Here is an 8910-nt window from a genome sequence, read left to right on the forward strand (position 1 = left end):
TTTCAAGATGCTTTGAAATAGTTGCAGCTTCCTGACATAACTGGTCAAAACCTGAAGATGCCATATTGAAAGAATGAAGAATGCAAATAGAAATAGGCAAAACAAATTGAAAGAGGGACAAACAGAGAGAGAGAGTGAGAGAGTGTGTGTGTGTGTGTGTGTGTGTGTGTGTGTGTGTGCGTGTGTGTGTGTGCGTGTGTGTGTGTGTGCGTGTGTGTGTGTGAGTGTGCAGGTGTAGGAGAGTAGGGCTGTGCGGAAGGAAATCGTCTGCAATTCTCATGCGTGTTTCATCAGTAAAGCCGGTTCCGTGATTAGAAGTAAATCGCCATCAGCTGCTTTCAGATGGAGCGGCATTTATTACACAGACACGTAGTTCACAGAGAAGCTAGGCAAAATCGGGTTCAAATCGAGGAAAATCGACTCCGATAATCTATGCAATTTTGCCTAGCTTTTTGGTGAACTACGTGTCTGTGTAATAAATGCCGCTCCATCTGAAAGCAGCTGATGGTGATTTACTTCTAATCACGGAACCGGCTTTACTGATGAAACACGCATGAGAATTGCAGACGATTTTTTTTTTGCACAGCCCTATAGGAGAGTGAGAGTGAGTGAGTGAGTGAGTGAGTGAGTGAGTGAGTGAGTTGGAGAGTGAGAGTGAGTTGGAGAGTGAGTGAGTGAGTGAGTGAGTGAGGAGAGCTTTTGCAAGTGATAGCTCTTAAAAGAGCCGTTGGTTTAAATGTTGTGGCGCGTGTAGATGGAGGAGTATGAGATGTATGTGAAGAAACTGACAAAAGACAAAAAAAGACAAAAAAATTGTGAATTACAAACTTTGGATATTTTTTTAATTCTTTATTTACTAAACATTGTATGTGTATAACTATTAACAACAAACCCCAAGATCCCACAAATATAATAAGACTATATAATAAGATAAATAAATAAATAAAACGGCAATATAATAAAACTGACCAAAAAAGAAGGATCTGAATGTCTAAAGATTTCTGAATTGTACATCAAATGTATTAAAAGCATGGTGTTGTTGTTGTTACTGTTTTTTACTAACTTATGTATAAAAAGGCTGAACTACTGTGGTAAAAGCATAAGGTTTGCTGTTACTGTACTACAATACCACAGTAGAAGTAAACTAACTGCGGTAGAAACAAGGTATGATTTGTGTACTATAAACACAAAATACCACAGTAGAAGAACATTGGTAGTTAATTCCAAAAATATGAATATAATAAAATGATCGAGGATCTGTCACGTTATGTTAATGGTGACTAACATAAGGTGACTTTTAATCACGCGCTAATCACTATTTTGAACAAAAAGAATGTAATATAGATGACCAATACAATTCAGACAACATTTAGAAGCCGATCTGGATTAATAAAAAACATATAATGAATTTAATATCGAACAAACAGAAATTTAATGGTATACTCACAAAGATGATGCGACTGGCGAGGTTTGTAAATTGATGATAAACATCGCGATGATGTGCGAACGAGATTTGGGTCACGGCGGGGCGTAGCCACGGGGTTGTGCGGGAGCCACCCACAGTGGCACACCTAAAATGGATGCAGAATATTTATTTATAGTTTCAATAAAAACATGTTTACTAAACCTGGGCTGTTGTTGTTTACTTAGAATATATATATATTTAAAATCAACCATTTCACGCGTAAGTTAAAAATATTTAACTTTAGATATCCGACCCCTTGTGTCCATGGCGACGGGTCATATTACCAACGTAATAGCACTGCTTATATGTTGGCATGTAACGTAATTGCGATTTGCAAAATAGTTTCCTCAGAACGTATTTCATGTGATACAGGGTTGCAAAATGTATATTCATATCTATACTAATTACCATCAACGAGTCTTTGATAAAAAATAATTTCCCACACAGCATGCATCACGTCTAATAAAAGCACTTACCTACATGATCAGAAAACGCTTAAAATGCTTACTCTCACGCGCCGTGGAGCGTTGTTAAAATCACCTCTGAATGTTGTTTTACCTGTAGCTGAACGCGGTTTTAATAAAGTCTTTAAAAGACGTCATGCGACGAGCCCTGGCAGTGTCCATAGCAACCAAAACGTATCAGTTTCACATTATTCTGGCGAGATCTGAAAAATCTGCGTAAAATCGAGCAAGCGATGATTATGTAAATTCACTGAGTGAATATTATGAAAATAAACTATATCTTTCTCGCTAGAAATGTAATCAAAACTTCTTTTTATTCAGAAACTAACTCAAAATATAGATTTTTCCACTAAAAATGAGAGAATGTCCGCCATGTTTTTTGTTCTCACGGCCGGTAGCTTGAAAGTCACGTGACTTGGACGAAAATAAAAAACGTAAGAGTCATACAATTCAAGGGCCATTAAAAGAATAGGCGAAAAAAAATGTAACAGTCATACAATTCTAGGGCCATTATTGTAACCCCTCTACGTTTTGAAAATTGGACCAACGTAGTCAGGGTACGTTTTTACATGAGACTGGGTTGTTAATATACACACACCATTGTGATACTCTACTATTTTTTAATTGACATTAACCAAAAATAACTCAGAATGCAGACGTCTATTTTAGAGAAAACAAAGTAAACATTTACTCTAAAACTGCCTGATACAGTAGTGCTTAAAATATTGCTGCTTTAAAATTGCTTGACTTGCAATATTGGCATGCTTAGCATCACTAAAAGTGCAATATAAGATTCTGCTTCCAAAAAACATGCAGGCTTCTTTATTCAGCAGATTGTTTAACAGACATTTTTCTTAATGGAACTTGTGGATCAATCCCAACAGCTCTACATCTGCATCTTCATGGCCTTCCAGGCTTCTCTCTACCTGACATGCATTGATTCAGCTAGAAGTTCTCACCAGAAATTGACTAGATACTGAGCAGACAGTGTGATTTATTGTAGTATTTCACACTTAAGCGGTTTTATATTTGCAAAAATCTTTGTCGGTTTAAAAACAATCATGACTATAATCACTACTGCGGATTCAGACAAACACCTTAAAGGGATAGTTCAGCCAAAAACAAAAATTCTGTCATCATCTACTTACCCGCAAATTGTTCCAAACCTGTATAAATTTTTTAGTTTTGCTAAACATAAATGAAGATATCCGTAATCAAGCAGGAAGGAGAAGCATCACCAGTGAATTCCATAGTAGGATAACAACATATAGAAGTCAATGGTGCTCAAAACACTTTGATTACAAAGAATGCCTTCCTCTGACTTTTTTCTTTGTACCCGGTTTTCCCCTTACAGAATGTGAGCATCCCTAAGATATATTTAGGGGAGAGCAGCGGCGAAAGTAAAATTTTTCAGAAAAAAGTAATTTTAAAAGATAATGTTTTAGACCATACCTGTCAAGTATCACATTTTGGCCGGGAAAGTCTCGTATTTTACCCTTCTTTCCCGCCGTCCTCCCGTATTAGTATTTTCCCATAAATCTCCCGTATTTTAACCTGCGTTATTACAAAAATAATAATGCCCGGGCGCGGGCGGAGTAATAAAAAAAAACATTCCCAATCTGAGCTCTGTCACTAGCTTCATGCACAATCAGAGCTGGAAACGTGTGTACGCAATTTCACACGCAAAGGTTGTGATTTATAAAAAAGATCCTAAAGATCGCTAAAGATCCACTGATTCCGCTAATCCACTTCGTGTTTGTTGCATTAACAGGTAGATTTATTACATTATATCAGTTGTTAAACCGCAGAATTACTAATTTGGAAGTTTGTTTATGTATTTCTTCCGGTAATGATTTGCTGTTGGTGTTCCAAAAGTTAGCAAGCAAACAACAACAAAATATCCACATTCTTAGTATTACCGTTACAATGCTTGTCTAATGGATTTAATGTTCCCGATCAGATCTAAATTAATATAAACACTAAATTTGCTGTTGTTGGCACACTTTGTAGACAAAAAATCCAAAAAAACACCAATGCCTTCACAAAATAAAGACAGAGAACGGAAAGGGAGGCTGCTAAAGGCAGTTCAACATTACAAACATGGATTCAAAGTGCCATCAAGCCAGTAAATCGTATTGAATATTTATTGTCACACTTTAATTCTTGTTATCATATTTAAGCAATATCGCTCGAGTAGGAGTGTGATATAGCTCTATATCATCACGGCTGTGATGATATAGAGCTATATCACACGACTCCGAGAGCGATATTGCTTTTATACAACAGTTCGACGGCACACGTTTGAAAAACAAAAACTAGAAAACAACAACGGAGTTATTTTAAAAGCCTCTTTGTTTGAGAACTACTTCTTCCGCCACGGATTTGAGGGCGGCAGAATGACAGGTAAAACTTTCGGCTGCTTTGAAGCTCATAACAACTCAATGGACGGAAAAGCCGTTACTTTATATTACCGTTTCTTGGTCACAAAGTGTAGTTTTAAGATTAGTTCAGTCGAGAATGTATATGTATTATATTTAAATCTGCAGTCGATTAGTAAAGATAGCGCCTGTTTGAACGTTTGCTTAGTGAGATTCGGTACGAATGAGAACCAAAGCATGAGCGGACATCAGTGTTCACTCCCCACGCTGACCACCGCCCTCTCTGGGCTACATTTCTGAAAGAAATACCCTGGCTCTCATGTTGGCCTTGTTTGTTTATGATCGTCAAAATGAGATCAAATCAGCAGTATTTGGTGTCATGATCAAACTATTACTTGTTTTTTGATTCATATTTAGTGTCTTTTGTGTTGTTATTGTTTTGGCGCGAGGTAAAAGTTAATAAAACTACTTGTATAACGTTACTATTGCTTTCTCATTTATTCTTAACGTGATACGAGCACTCGATTATTATTATTAAACTTTGTTCTGGTCAGTACTATATAAAACTGTGTTTTATAAGTGTCAGAGATATGTTTTTGCATGCTGCTTATAAATATACCAGTGGCGATATCTCATAACATGTTTTAATAGTCAGGTCACGATAAAGTAAATGATCAAGGTCCACATTTAAAAGGTGCGGTGCTTACCTGCAGTTTCACGGTGTTTTCGCGTTCTGATAAGAGATATAGTTCCAGAAAAAAATGAGTGTTTACATTCCTCTTTCCAAGTGTTAATCGTACACACGATGTGACAAGACATTTCTCCCATTAACTGTAACGTAACATCCAAGAGCGCTGATCTTTGACGGAATAACTTCTGATTGGGGATTCACAGACTGATTTATGAGCTAGTAAACTAATGAGACAAACGGAGAGTGTTTCAAAACAGGGCGTCTGTGTTTTTCCATTCAGAGATGAGGCTGCTTCGGACCTCCATTCACTAGGTGGCGGAATGATACGAAAGGTGAAGAGGTTACAGTGCCGATATCAGCACAATATTGCACAGGTCTTAGCCAATCATATTCGAGAACCAGAAAGAACTGTTGTATAATTATATATATCGCCTGGCAGTGAACTTTAAGCTTGATCATTTTACAGGTATTATTTATGTTATTATAACAACATTACAAACTAACTCGGGTTTAAAAATGGGATCAGAAAGAATGTGACCTTTAATACCAGTTGTAAACTGCCTCTATGATAAGCCCTGTCTGGAAAACCACCCAAAAAGTCATTTTGTGTTGAGATTTGAGGAAAGTGAGAAACAATATCTATGATGGGAGATTAGACTCTGGCTTAACAATAGTTCACTTACAGATGCAAGATATGTTCTCATAAATCAAAAAGAGGCAAATAACCGCATCAAAATATATTGATATTGCTCTGGTATAGCAGCAGGCAACTCCAAAACACAATTTGAAAACATTTGCAGTATTTTGGAGATTTAACATCGTGCATTATTATTCAATTACCTAAAAGTAATTACATTTTGGATACAGTAATGTTCTTTTGTTATAAATAATAGTTACATTATCGCTGAGTGAGATATAGATGATGTAATTTTTTGAAAGTCTTTCCTTTTAGAATAAAAAAATCTAAAGTGGTTAGCTGGACTGGTCAGTGGGATTTGTAATGATATTTTGGACCAGATGAACATCAGTTTAGGATACCGGGAGACTAGACCACGATTTTTATTTCAGCATAGTGAATTAATTTGTTGCCCCACTGTTAAATACATTAAAACAGCATGCTTTCAAATATTTATATGTATTTTTTTATCTAATATGTGTTGTTTTTTATTCAGGGTCAAGAATTGTAGCAACATCTGTCTTTGCCGGCACACTACATGCAGACTGGTGCTAATGAAGAGGTAGAATTTAGTTAGAATTTTGTCCCTTAAAGGATTAGTCCATTTTCTTAAAAAATCCAGATAATTTACTCACCACCATGTCATCCAAAATGTTGATGTCTGTCTTTCTTCAGTCGAGGAGAAATTATGTTTTTTTTGTTTTTTTTTTTGAGGAAAACATTCCAGGATTTTTCTCATTTTAATGGACTTTAATGGACCCCAACACTTAACAGTTTTAATGCAGTTTAAAATTGCAATTTCAAAGGACTCTAAACGATCCCAAATGAGGCATAAGAGTCTTATGAAACGATTGTCATTTTTGGCAAGAAAAATAAAAAATTTGCACTTTTAAACCACAACTTCTCGTGTTACTCCGGCTGTGTGACGAGCCAGCGCGACCTCACGTAATACTTCATCAAGTCAAGAGGTCACGGATGACGTATGTGAAACTACACCCCAGTGTTTACAAGTGTGGAAAAGGGGGTCGTTCCGACATTGTTGTATGTCAAATGATACTAATTCATGTATTTGTGTCGGTTTATTGTTTAAAATGGTCCGCAAATGTGCTTTTCATATATGTAACACGTGACCTTTTGACGTCATTAAGCAATTACATGAGGTCGCGCTGGCCGGAGTAACAAGAGAAGTTGTGGTTTAAAAGTGCATTTTTCTTGCCAAAAATGACAATCGTTAAGATAAGACCCTTATGTCTCGTTTGGGATCGTTTAGAGCAATTTGAAGCTGCGTTTAAAACTGCAATTTTAATCTGCATTAAAACTGTTAAGTGTTGGGGTCCATTTAAGTCCATAAAAAAAAAAATGAATGTTTTCCTCAAAAAACATAATTTCTTCTTGACTGAACAAAGACATCAACATTTTGTATGACATGGTCATGAGTAAATTATCTGTTTTTTTTGTAAGAAAATTGACTAATCCTTTAAGTCCTTTATAAGTTGTCAAACCATAACCAATAGGCTTCTTAAGAAGCTCCTGAATGCATGTTAAGTAATCATTGAAAGCTCAGAAAGAAATGAACAATCAAGGTCTTCAGATCAGGGGCATCGCCTTCGACACCATGACCTTATTTGTGTGCTTTGTATGAGAACATTAAATCTATGTAATGAAATATCCTGTGTTGTGCTCAGGCATCAGAGTAAACCTGGATGGCATTACTAACCGAGATCAAATCCAAACATTATTCCACCAGCAGGCATTGCTTGATTGAGTATTGACAGCATGCAATTACTCTCTCAAGCTCTGATTGACTTCTGGTTAGAGATGTCTGATGAAGGATTCAGTGAACTGATTCCAAACCAATGTCTTGCCGCACAGCGAGTGCTTAGCAAGGTCAAATCACAGCATCCATTCTGTTTACATTGCGCATTCTGGAGAAAACAAATCTGATCTTATTTCAGAAAAATTTGTGACGTAAACTATACAATATTTTAATTTAATAGATAGGCATATATATTATTCATCATTCATATTTTGTATTATTTTCAGAGGATTTAAGTTTGATTTTAAACACAGATAGGTTGGCTTTTCATAAAAGTGGCAAATGTTGAAAAGTTTTATTCCAGAGGAATAAAAGCAAAAAGTCCTGGTGCGATTGAAGGAAAAGTCTCTGAGGGCTCACCACTTTTAGTGAGACACCTGGAAGCTTTACTTCAGACATTCTGTCTGCTTTTGTGAAGCTGAGCGATATTCCAAGGGATGCCCTGGAGCGAGAGCTGCCCCATCAGCACCCGGCCCCGCCCACTTCTGCAAGACTCGAGCAGCATTTTAAAAGCCAAGACTAATTTAAGTATACTTCCCACCAGAGCAATGCTGCATTAAAACCAATGACTCTCGCCTGCTTAATGTCAATAAAATAGCTCAGGCTGATGCACAGTAGGGGACCGGGGCTGATATTGCTTCTTATAAGACAAGTGTACGTTTTACTATTAGGAAGGCGAGGCAAAATGTGACACTCACTGTCATGCAAAATGAGCTTCAGAGATGATACACTAAATTCCTCTTTTAAAGGACTGAAAAATAAAAAATGGCATTGTTTACTCAACAGTTCCAACTTTAAATGCTGTTGTTTTTCTGTGGTAGACAACATCTAAAAGCACTATGAAGACAATTATAGTGACCCCATCTGTTATGCACAAACATAGATAAAAACCCAACATTAAAGGAGAATGCATCACTCTTGCTTCTTAATCCTAAATGCTTTCTCAAACAACATGAGCACTTTGTGTAAGAAACAGATGTGAAAAAGATGAAAAGGCCTTATGTGGTCTACAGACAAAAAAACAGTAAGTCTAAAACAACATGAGGGTAAAATAATGATCCATTTTACCGTATTTTATCTACTTACAGTATTTTTTATATTTCTAGCAGTGCTGGGCAAAGATTAATCGCGATTAATCGCATACAAAATAAAAGTGATTTTTGCCATAATATATGAGTTTGTGCTGTGTGTAATTCTTATGTATATTTAACCACACACACATACATATAATCATTTCAGAAATGTTTTATATATATTTTTTTAAATATATTAAATATATTTTCACATAATGTTTACTAAAGTGTTTCTTCTTGTGAGATTTAAATTAAGTTTATTTAACTTTTCGGCAGTTTTTTGCAGCACCCCCCCCCCAATCACCTCACTCTTAGCTAGTACTGTACATCTATCCCAGTTAAAGAGG

The 8910-nt window shown here is 36.3% G+C and overlaps 1 long non-coding RNA gene across 1 annotated transcript; it reads right to left on the reverse strand.

Annotated features, from left to right (window-relative positions):
* Nucleotides 1-613: 613 nt before the first annotated feature.
* On the reverse strand, nucleotides 614-2516 carry LOC141362159 (uncharacterized). The gene is made up of 3 exons (XR_012368162.1): nucleotides 1942-2516; nucleotides 1448-1571; nucleotides 614-784 (listed from the first exon to the last, which is right to left on the reverse strand). It is a non-coding gene; the product is annotated as an uncharacterized lncRNA (long non-coding RNA).
* Between the last annotated feature and the right edge of the window lie 6394 nt (nucleotides 2517-8910).

Source organism: Misgurnus anguillicaudatus, chromosome 25 (assembly GCF_027580225.2).
Source record: "Misgurnus anguillicaudatus chromosome 25, ASM2758022v2, whole genome shotgun sequence".
Taxonomy (NCBI): Eukaryota; Metazoa; Chordata; class Actinopteri; order Cypriniformes; family Cobitidae; genus Misgurnus; species Misgurnus anguillicaudatus.